The sequence below is a fragment of the Cebus imitator genome, unplaced genomic scaffold (genome assembly GCF_001604975.1).
Source record: "Cebus imitator isolate Cc_AM_T3 unplaced genomic scaffold, Cebus_imitator-1.0 Scaffold209, whole genome shotgun sequence".
NCBI lineage: Eukaryota > Metazoa > Chordata > Mammalia > Primates > Cebidae > Cebus > Cebus imitator.
Genome location: NW_016107524.1, coordinates 3,197,071 through 3,207,859, shown reverse-complemented (window position 1 = coordinate 3,207,859; position 10,789 = coordinate 3,197,071). Strand labels below are relative to the sequence as shown.

The window sequence follows — 10,789 nt, the reverse complement described above, 5'->3', positions numbered from 1 at the left end:
AAAAAAAAAAAAAAAAAAAAAAAAAAAAAAAAAAAAAAAAAAAAAAAAAAAAAAAAAAAAAAAAAAAAGGCGACAAGAACCTGTCTCGGAAGAAAAAATATATAATATATATATATATATTTTTTTTCAAAAGAACAGTTAAGAGTTACCTCTGGGAAATAAAGAACAAGGAAAACAAAATAACTGGCTTTCCCCTTTAAATTCTATGTCCCGTGCCGGTGGCTCATACCTGTAATTCCAGCACTTTGTGAAGCTGAGGTGGGAGGATCGTTTAAGGCCAAGAGTTCAAGACCAACTGGAAATAATGCAAGACCCTGTCTCTATAAAACACTTTGTGGGGACAGGCATGGTGGCTCATATTTGCAAATCCCAGCACTTTGGGAGGCTGAAGTGGGTGGATTGCTGGAGCTCAGGAGTTCAAGACCAGCCTGGGCAACATGGTGAAATCCTGTCTTTACAAAAAAAAAAAAATTAGCCAGGCATGGTGGCACGTGTCTGCAGTCCCAGCTACTTGGGAGGCAGAGGTCACAGTGAGCCAAGATTGTGCTATTACATTCCAGCCTGAATGACTGAGACTCTGTCTCAAAAACACCAATTAGCCAGGCTTGGTGAAGCATACCTGTACTCCTAGCTACTAGGGTGGGTGAGGCAGGATGATCTCTTGAGTCTAGTAGTTTGAGACTACAGAGAGCAGTGACTGTGCCACGGTGCTCCTGCTAGAAGACAGAGTGAGACCTTGTCTTAAAAAAAAAAAAAGAAACCTTAAAAAATAAAATATAAGATTATATATATCTGTATTCTTTCTTTAATTCACTTAATTAAGAATTTCTAGGGTGCCCGGCACTAATGATCTATACTGCGGGCACTTATATCTTTTGAGATAGTATTCCATGCTCCCATCTACCCCTGGGAACTATAAACAGAATAGGTCCAACAATTCACTAAAATGAAAAATGACTAGAATGGTGACCTAATTTTGGAACAAGAACAGGTAACATTATTATTACTGACTGGGATCTGGAGACTTGGACTCTAAAGCCAAACATCCCTTTGAATAAACCTCAAGAATTGGGACAATAGTTCCTTCTATTTCAAATATTCTATAATACCATTCCTGACTAATTTACCATCTCCAAGATAATTTTAAAGTATCTAAACTAAGCTGACACCAAAGAAGAAAGGATATAATCTTCTTTAGTGCTCCATTTTAGAATTTACCAGATGTTCTTTATGTCAGTCTAAATAACTTAAATTCATTTTCTTTAGCTATCTTTTGAGCATGTAATAGGAAAAAAAAAAATAGCTGAGCAACCTTTTTCTTTTAAAAAGTACTTTCAACCACTCTGAAAGGTTAAGTTACTTTTAGGCCTGTTCCTTTTTAGAATAACACTTAAAATTTCCCATTAAGACAGTTTTTCAGCCAGGCACGGTGGCTCACACCTGTCATCTCAGCACTTTGGGAGGCTGAGGCGGGCAGATCACGAGGTCAGGAGTTCGAGACCAGCCTGGCCAACATGCTGAAACCCCGTCTCTACTAAAAACTACAAAAATTAGCTGGTGGTGGCGCATGCCTGTAATCTCAGCTACTCGGAAGGCTAAGGCAGGAGAACTGCTTGAAACCAGGAGGCAGAGGTTGCAATGAGCCAAGATCTCGTCATCGCACTCCAACCTGGGCAACAAGAGCGAAACTCTGTCTTTAAAAAAAAAAAAAAAGATAAGTTTTTTAGCCACTTCCTTACAAATCTTATTGTTATGATACAGTATCATGTGTTTATACACACCCATGCACCCCCCCACACACACACACTTCAGAACATCAACTGTAGCCCCATCTGCTACATTTAGTTCTGGCTAGATAGTTCAAAGACTCTGATCATTTTTTTTTCTTTTGTTTCCACACAGATTAAAACACATCTGCTTTTTTTTTAAACAGGTTATTCAAAGTAATTTGATTTGTTCTTGGCTGAGTACTTAACCTCACCCAGTTTTTAATCTTCTATTAACATATTTAATATGTTCAAGAATGTAAATTAGTAATTATATGAACACACCTTGGTCCAGAGAAGATGAAGGAAAAGAGAAACAATCATTCACTAAGTGTCTATGTGCAAATGGCTAGCACTATTTTTTTAATAAATTATAGTTTCTACATAACATAACTCTTAAAATTCTCTCCCAACTGATACAACACCAATATGATTGCTTCATGGAAAAACGAAAGCTTTGTTTAAATTCGGTTATATTGCTCTTGTTCCTTCTTCAGCTACTAAAAGTCACTGTTTCAGAGAAATACATTAAATACATCTGTGATCGGCTCTTCAAAAAACCATGTAGACTACTCCCTAGAATCTACACTTACTGATTTTTCCTTAACCACATCAGTAGCTTCCACTTAAAAAACAAAAAACAGCAAAATTTAGTTGATCTCATTTAATGAAGGCTTTTTAGTGTACTTTCTCAGGAAAACACTTGATTTCTCTTGGTTTAGGTTTATAAGAAGCCTGTAAGATGGTCAGACAACTAATCAAGTGAATGTGAGGTAAGTCAATTAAAAATCTAAGAATTAAATTTACGTTTCAAAGTCCTACATTTTTTGAAAATGGTTCCTATTTATTCCCAAACATTCTTCTTAGAAATCCTCTTAGAAAGTGACGTGTGGTTTTTTTTAACCAATAATGATGAAATTATTTTCCTTAGCACTCTGTTTCAACACCTAATAAACTGACAGTCATTAATTTCTTCACAGATAAATTCAGTTTTGCGAAAACAAAATATTCCCTACTAAAATTATTAAACAGACATGAGTCTATACCACCGGGGTACCTTCAGAAAAAATAGCCACCTGTTGTGATCAACAATAAATTCCACTTTTCTCATTATCCAGTTCATTTGCACACTAAATTTCCATTTTCCGTCATTCAGCAGGCTATGTGAGCAAAATATTTGTACATATTTACTACTATAATCACATTATCTGATGCAAAAGGAAGTTTATGCTACAGTTGCAAACTTATCCTGTAAAGACAGAAGCATTGGTTCAGAGTCCCGAATATGTACTTACTGGGCCTCAAGCAAGCCTCCTGCCACAGTCTCCTGAGCAGCTAGGACTACACTACCTGCCACCAGGCCTGGCTAATTTTTATTATTTATTTATTTATTTATTTATTTATTTATTTCAGAGACAGCGGTCTCACTATGTTGGTAGGCTGGTCTTAACTCTTGGTTAAGGGACTCTCTCACCTCATCCTCTCAAAATACTAGGACTGCAGGCATGAGCCACTGAGTGTGGCCTACTTTTAATTCTGAACTGACTTCCTGATTGTCAGTTATTCTAATTTATTAGAAACAATATAGTCAATTATCATCCTAAAGTTGCTGTGAATAAAAATACACATGTCTATAAATTAATAAGCACTTAATGCATATGTCCCTCATTAAAAAATGTAACATTTAAGCTTTTATTTGAATTTTAAATGCCCTACATGGGTACTGTGTCATCAATCAAGTAGTATGAGTTCACATCACAATCAGAATTATAAACGTATTGGCCAGGCACGGTGGCTCATGCCTGTAATCCCGGCACTTTGGGAGGCTGAGACAGGTGGATCAACGGAGGTTAGGAGTTTGAGACTTCCCTGGCCAACAAGGTAAAACCCTATCTCTACTAAAAATACAAAACATTAGCTGGGTGTGGTGGCGGGTGCCTATAACCCCAGCTACTTGGGAGGTTGAGGCAAGAGGCTGCTTGAACTTGGGAAGCAGAGGTTTATAGTGATAGCACCACTGCACTTTAGTCTGAGCAACGGAGTGAGATGCTGTCTCAAAAAAATATATTATTATTACTGTTATTATTATTGAGACAGGGTCTTGCTCTGTTGCCCAGGCTGGAGTGCAGTGGTGCAATCATGGCTCACAGCAGCCTTGACCTCCAGAGCTTAAGTGATCCTCCCATCTCAGCCTCCTGAGCAGCTGGGACCACAGGCATGTGCCATCACACTGGGTTGTAGAGACGAAGTCTCCCTATGTTGCTCAGACTAGTCTCAAACTCCCAGGCTCAAGCAATCCCCCTGCCTCTGCCTCCCAACATGCTGGGGTTATAGGTATGAGTCACCTGCCAAATTATTACTCCTTTGTTTTACTTTATTCTCGTACATGAATACTACCTTCTTAACAAATTCTTAAGTGTACAATACAGTACTGTTGACTACAGGTACAATATTATATGGCAGAACTTATTCATCCTGCTTAACTGAAACTTCGTGCCTTCTGACTAGTAACTCCCCATTTTCCCCTTCCTTTCACCCCTGGCAAGCACAGTTCTACTCTTTGATTCTATAAATTTGACTATTTTAGATAACTTCATTAAGTGAAATCATGCAGTATTTGTCGGTGACTGGCCTATTTCACTTAGCATTATGTCCTCAAAGTACATCAATGTTGCACATTGCAGAATTTCCTTAAGACTAAATAATATTCCATTGTATGTATATACCACATTCTCTCTTTTTCTTCATCTGTCAATGGACATGTTATGGGCCATTTCCACATTTTGGCTATTGTGAAAAGTGATATTACAAACATGGGAGTGCTAGTACTTCTTCAAGAACCTGATTTAATTTCTTTTGAATAAAGACTTGGAAGTGGAATTGCTGGATCATATGGTAGTTCTATTTTTAATTTTTTGAGGACCTCCACACTGTTTTCCATAGCAGTTACACCATTTTGCATTTCTACTAACAGTATATAGGGTTTTAATTTCTCCACATCTTCACCAACACTTGTCTTTTTTTTTTTTTTTTTTTTTTTTTTGAGACAGTCTTGCACTGTCACCATGGAGTGCAGTCTTGGCTCACTGCAACCTCCACCTCCCAGGTTCAAGCGATTCTCCTTGCCTCAGCCTCTCGAGTAGCTGGGACTACAGGCGCCCACCACCATGCCCAGCTAATTTTTTTGTATTTTTAGTAGAGATGGGATTTCACTACATTGGCTAGGCTGGACTCAAACTCCTGATCTCGTGATCTGCCTGCCTCAGCCTCCCAAAATACTGGGTTACAGGTGTGAGCCACCTCGCCCTGCTCCTTCGTTTTTATAAACAGTCATCCTAATACGGGTGAGAAGATAATCTCATTGTAGTTTTTATTTGCATTTCCCTGATGATTAATGATGTTGAGCCTTTTTCCATATACCTGCTTGCCATCTATATATCTTCCCTGGAGAATGTTTATTGTAAAGTCTTTAGCCCATTTTTAAACAGGTTACTAGTTTTTCTGCCACTAAGTTGTAGAAGTTCCTTAAATATTTTACAGATTAACTCTTTATCAGATATATGGTTTGCAAATATTTTCTCCCATTTCATAGGATGTCCTTTCACTTTGTTGACTGCTTCCTCTGCTGCGTAGAAGCTTTTTAGTTTGATGTCTCACTTGTCTATTTTTACCTTTGTTGCCTATCCTTTAGGTGTTATACCCATGAAATCACTGCCAAAGACAATCTCATGAAGCTTCCCTCCCTGTAGATTCCATATACATTATTTGAAAAGCAAAGAAATGTAAAATAACAAAAAATCACTTCACCACTACCATCCCAAGATACTAGTTAACATTTCACCAAAAATTTTTAGACATTTCACCCAATCAAAAGGGTATATTCCCAGTTTCATTGCATGTGTTATTAACAAGTCTTTGACTGGTATGTAACACTTTCCTAGCCCCCTAAAACCAGAAACTTAACTTCACAGACTCTGGTCAAGCTCCCTATATTCAGGTCTTCCAGCTCAGTTTTTCAACTCTAGATATTTCAGCTAAAGGTTCTCACATGATGCAGAAATAGAGTATAGATTTCCTCTGACATGTTGCAATGTAGAATCAGAAAGATTCATAAAGGCATCCTGGGAGTTACAACTACTATTTGCTATGTGGCATTACACATACTTATGAGGAAACAAAGTATTGTTTTACCTCTGCAATTGAGGTTGCTTAGATTCTAGCAACATATAACTTAAACCTGTCCTCCTACCTTCAATTTCTAGATACACAGCCAAAACAATTAACATAATGAAAAAAGCTAATACCACAAAAACAAGGTGAATTACCCCAACTCTGCAGTTAATTTTCTTATCTTGGTGTTTTTTTTTTTTTTTTTTAAATCACTTACATAAAAATGCTATAACTTAATCGCTAGGCTGCAACAACTTCTGAAGTGTGGTCCAAAGGTAATTCAACAAATAATTACCAGCCTGGCCAACATAGCGAAACACTGTCTCTACTAAAAATACAAAAAAATGAGCCAGGCATGGTAGCATGCGCCTGTAATCCCAGCTACTTGGGAGGCCGAGCCACAAGAATTACTTTAACCCAGGAGGCAGAGGCTGCACTGAGCTGAGATTGCACCACTGCACTCCAGCCTGGGTGACAGAATAAAACTGTGTCTCAAAAAAAAATAATAATAATTAATTAATTAAATAGTTGAAGAGCAGAACATATACCAGACTGTGGGGGTCATAAAAAGCCTTCATCTTACTAGTATTTCACAGAAAACTCTCTTAACAGATTCTGCTGGTTTTGCAAACAGTCTACGGCTAAGGTTACAAATGAAACTCCAGTGTTTTATAAATGTATATAAACTACATCTGTATGTGTATATATACACACATATTAGAGATACGTGGATAGACAAATCTATGTATCTCTATCCTTAGAAATATGTATGTATCTACAAGCCACAGTGCTTCCAATATATATATATATATTATATATATATAATATATATATAATATATATATATATTATATATATATAATATATATATAATATATATATAATATATATATATATTATATATATATAATATATATATAATATATATATATAATATATATATAATATATATATATTATATATATATTATATATATATAATATATATATAATATATATATATTATATATATATTATATATATATAATATATATATAATATATATATATTATATATATATACGTATATATGTATGTATCTCATTCAGGCAGAAAAACACGGGCTGGCTCAGGAGATAAATTATTGATGTATTCAATACAAAAGTTGATTTCTACTTGTTAAAAGAAAAATTTTAAAAAGACAATGAAAATAAAACCAACAGGCTTACTAGCAAGTCATACTAATTTAAAATTTTCTTTAAACTCAGTTTCTTAATGTAAGGTTCCATAGGGCAAGAACTACATTTGTATGGTAATATCTAACAAATTCAAACCTTGCTGATTTACACTGGTAATTGAAATGATACAGAGAGAATTTTAAAGCATCTCAGAAGTCATCTTATTCAAAAATCCTCTAATTTAGAAGATTAAGAAACCACTCTGGACAAAGGGAAGACACAAAAGCCACCCTGAAGCAGCGCAGGCTCCTTATCCCTAAACTTAGGGACAATGTTCAGTAAATGATAACATTTACTGAACGTGGCTACGTGTTGAAAAAAGAAAATGGAAAGCAAGGGCAGTCTCTACCACACTGTTTTTTTGTGGATAAGAAAGATCAACTGTTAGCATTAACACAGGACTGACTGGTTAAGTCCTGAAAGAGGAAATGTGAAATAATGAAATGTTCCACCTTTGCTATCTAAGGCTACTATGTCATCAATTTCAAGCAAGTAGTTCCTGATGAACAGAGCCCCATCTGTCACTCTCGGGATACTTGTATCGTGAGGAATACACGTTTATATGCCACCAGCACTTTAGTACAAGCTTTCACTTGAAGAACTTATCAAGGATGCTAGGCAGAGGTACTTTTTCCACCTTCCTCCTATACACCAGAAATGGAAAGGTCCAGTCAACGGCTAGAAAAACATCTCTAAAACAAAATGTGCCCCATTTTTTTCTGTGCAAGTCTCACCATTTTAATATAAGCTTACCCTAAGACAATAAAGAGTAGCCAAGAATATGTAGAAAACTAGAAATAAAATAATTGTCCAAATAACAGCAAAATATTTTCATAATTGTTAAAAAGATAATCTTTAAAGGAGTAAGAAACAGGTTCCAAACTTAAGTGGAGAAACAAAATCACCTATCACCACTTCAGCAGCAAAAGGAGGCAAGTTTTTGGAATGAAGGCCCAGAATCATACATTAATGCCCACAGTATTTTTTGAAATTCTTAAATACAAAAAAAAGGATGTCTTTCCCTCCTCAAAGCAACCCGAGCTACAATCTTTGGGAGGAAATGAAAGTAATATTAAGTTAGTGAATAAACTATCTGACTATTGGGGGAAAAAAGTTCCTTAGATTTTTAGACTGTATACTTGCAAAAACTTAAAAGAACTATTAAATGTTTATTTGAATCAAATTTGTAGACTAAAAATTTTAGCACAAAAACAATGTTTACAATAACCCAGAATATTTTAATAACAAATGTAGCTACCTGCAAAAAATGAAAATAGAAAAGAACATGGCAGTCTCCTCCCCTGTTTTTTGTGGAAAAGATTAACACTGTAAGACTCAAGACTGAACTATTAAAGGATACCAAAAGACTAAAAAAAACCCCACTAATACTTATAATAAAATCATCATTTCCAGTCAATTATTTTAGCAACGTAATTATGAAATGCCATATTCATACATCTGAAAGCTGTTTTAGTTTCCATTTCTTGTAAATGGAAATTTTGTCTTTGAGAAAATATCAGCAATGGTATATGCTGAGGTACAAAATTCATAGGGAATGTATTATATATATATATAAGAATGCTCACAAACGCAGAGAAAAAAATGCAGAAAAATTAAGTAAAAAAAGAACGCTCATAGCAGCATTACTCCTTACAGCCAAACACAAAAACAATCTCATGTCCATCAATTGTATAATGGATAAACTGTAGTATATTCATACAATGTAATATTAAACAGCAACAAGAATGAACAATGAACAAACTAATGCTACAAGCAACAATACGGATGAAGCTCACAAACAAATATTAAGGGAGAATTCTGTCAGACACATAGCAGTGAATACATACTGGGGGGTTACATTTACATTAAGTTCAAAGACAGGAATAAACAATCCAAGCAATCAGAAAGATGGGGTTGGGAGTGGTGACTTGGAAGGCCCTTCAAGGGGGCCTTTTGGAATACTGGTAGTGTTTTATTCCTTGCTCTAGGTATTTTTGGTTACATAGATGTGTTCATTTCATGAAAAGTAATCAAACTGTACACTGATGATTTATGAACTTACATATTTCAATTAAAAGCTTAAAGAACATTAATAGAAATTATTTCCACAATTTAAATAACAATATAGTTTTTTTGTTTTTTTTGTTTTTTTGTTTTTTATGATGGGGTTTCACCATGTTGGTCAGGCTGGTCTTGAGCTCCCGACCTCAGGTGATCTGCCCGCCTTGGCCTCCAAAGTGCTTGGATTACAGGTGTGAGCCACCACATCCGGCTTAGTTTTTTTTTTTTTTTTTTTTTTTTTTTTTTTTTTTTTTTGTTTTTTTTTTTTGTTTTTTTTTTTTGTTTTTTTTTGAGAAAGAGTTAACACTCTTTGGCCCAGGATGGAGTGCAGTGGCACGATCTCAGCTCACTGCAACCTCCGCCTTCTGGTTTCAAGTGATTCTCCTGAGTAGCTGGGATTACAGGCACCTGCCACCACACCTAGGTATTTTTTGTATTTTTAGTAGAGACAGGGTTTCACCATGTTAGGCAGGCTGGTCTCGAACTCCTGACCTTGTGATCTGCCCATCTCCACCTCCCAAAATGTTGGGAGTGAGCCACCATGTCCAACCTTAACTACACAGTTTTAAATGTATATAGCCCATTTATTTTTTAAAAACTATAGACTGTTTCTAATTCAAATGACTGTTGCTAATGCAAATGATCCATACATACTCTACTTCTCTCCCTCATAATGCTCAACCCATAATTAGTCTTTTGAATATTTTTTAAAAAGTGAAACTTCAGGGCCAGGTGCAGTGGCTCACACCTGTAATCCCAGCACTTTGGGAGGTCGAGGTGGGGAGATCACGAGGTCAGGAGTTTGAGACCAGTCTAACCAACATGGTGAAACCCTGTCTCTACTAAAAATACAAAAATTAGCCGGGTGTGGTGGCGGGTGCCTGTAATCCCAGCTACTCAGGAGGCTGAGGCAGGAGAATCGCTTGAACCTGGGAGGTGGAGGCTGCAGTGAGACGAGACTGCGCTACTACACTCCAGCCTAGGAGACAGAGTGAGACTCCATCTCAAAAAAAAAAAAAGAAAGCGAAACTTCAAGAGAAAAATTTAAAAGTCAGAAATAGATCAAGAAAAGAAATAAACATATAAACTGATTATTGCAGGAATCCTCTACTTTCCCACTCCTCTGCCTTGCCCCTCCCCAATACCTTATTTGCCTCTGAAGAATCACTCCTACACGGAAAGTCCTTCTTCAAATCATTTCTTTTCTTTTTTTTTGAGACAGGTTCTTAACTCTGTCACCCAGGGTGGCGTGCAGTGGCACGGTCACAGCTCACTCCAGCCTTGACTTCCCTGGGTTCAGATGATCATCTTACCTCGACCTCCTGAGTAGCTGGGACTACAGGCATGGGCTACCACCCCCAGCTAATTTTGTATTTTTTGTAGAGATGGGGTTTCGCCATGTTGCCCAGACTGGTCTCAAACTCCTAGGCTCAAGCGATCCACCCCACCCACCCTCCCAAAAAGTGCTAGAATTACTGGCGTGAGCCACCATGCCCACCCCAATTGTTTCATTTTGCTTCCCTCTTTTATTTGGCCTAAAATACCAAAATTTGACAAGTTATCATAATCAATCTCTT

General features: G+C 36.5%; 1 protein-coding gene across 3 annotated transcripts in view; it reads right to left on the bottom strand.

Annotated features, from left to right (window-relative positions):
- FBXO11 (F-box protein 11) overlaps nt 1–10,789 on the bottom strand; it is a 98,472-nt gene that overhangs the window by 79,016 nt on the left and 8,667 nt on the right. The gene's annotated exons all lie outside the window — the stretch shown is intronic.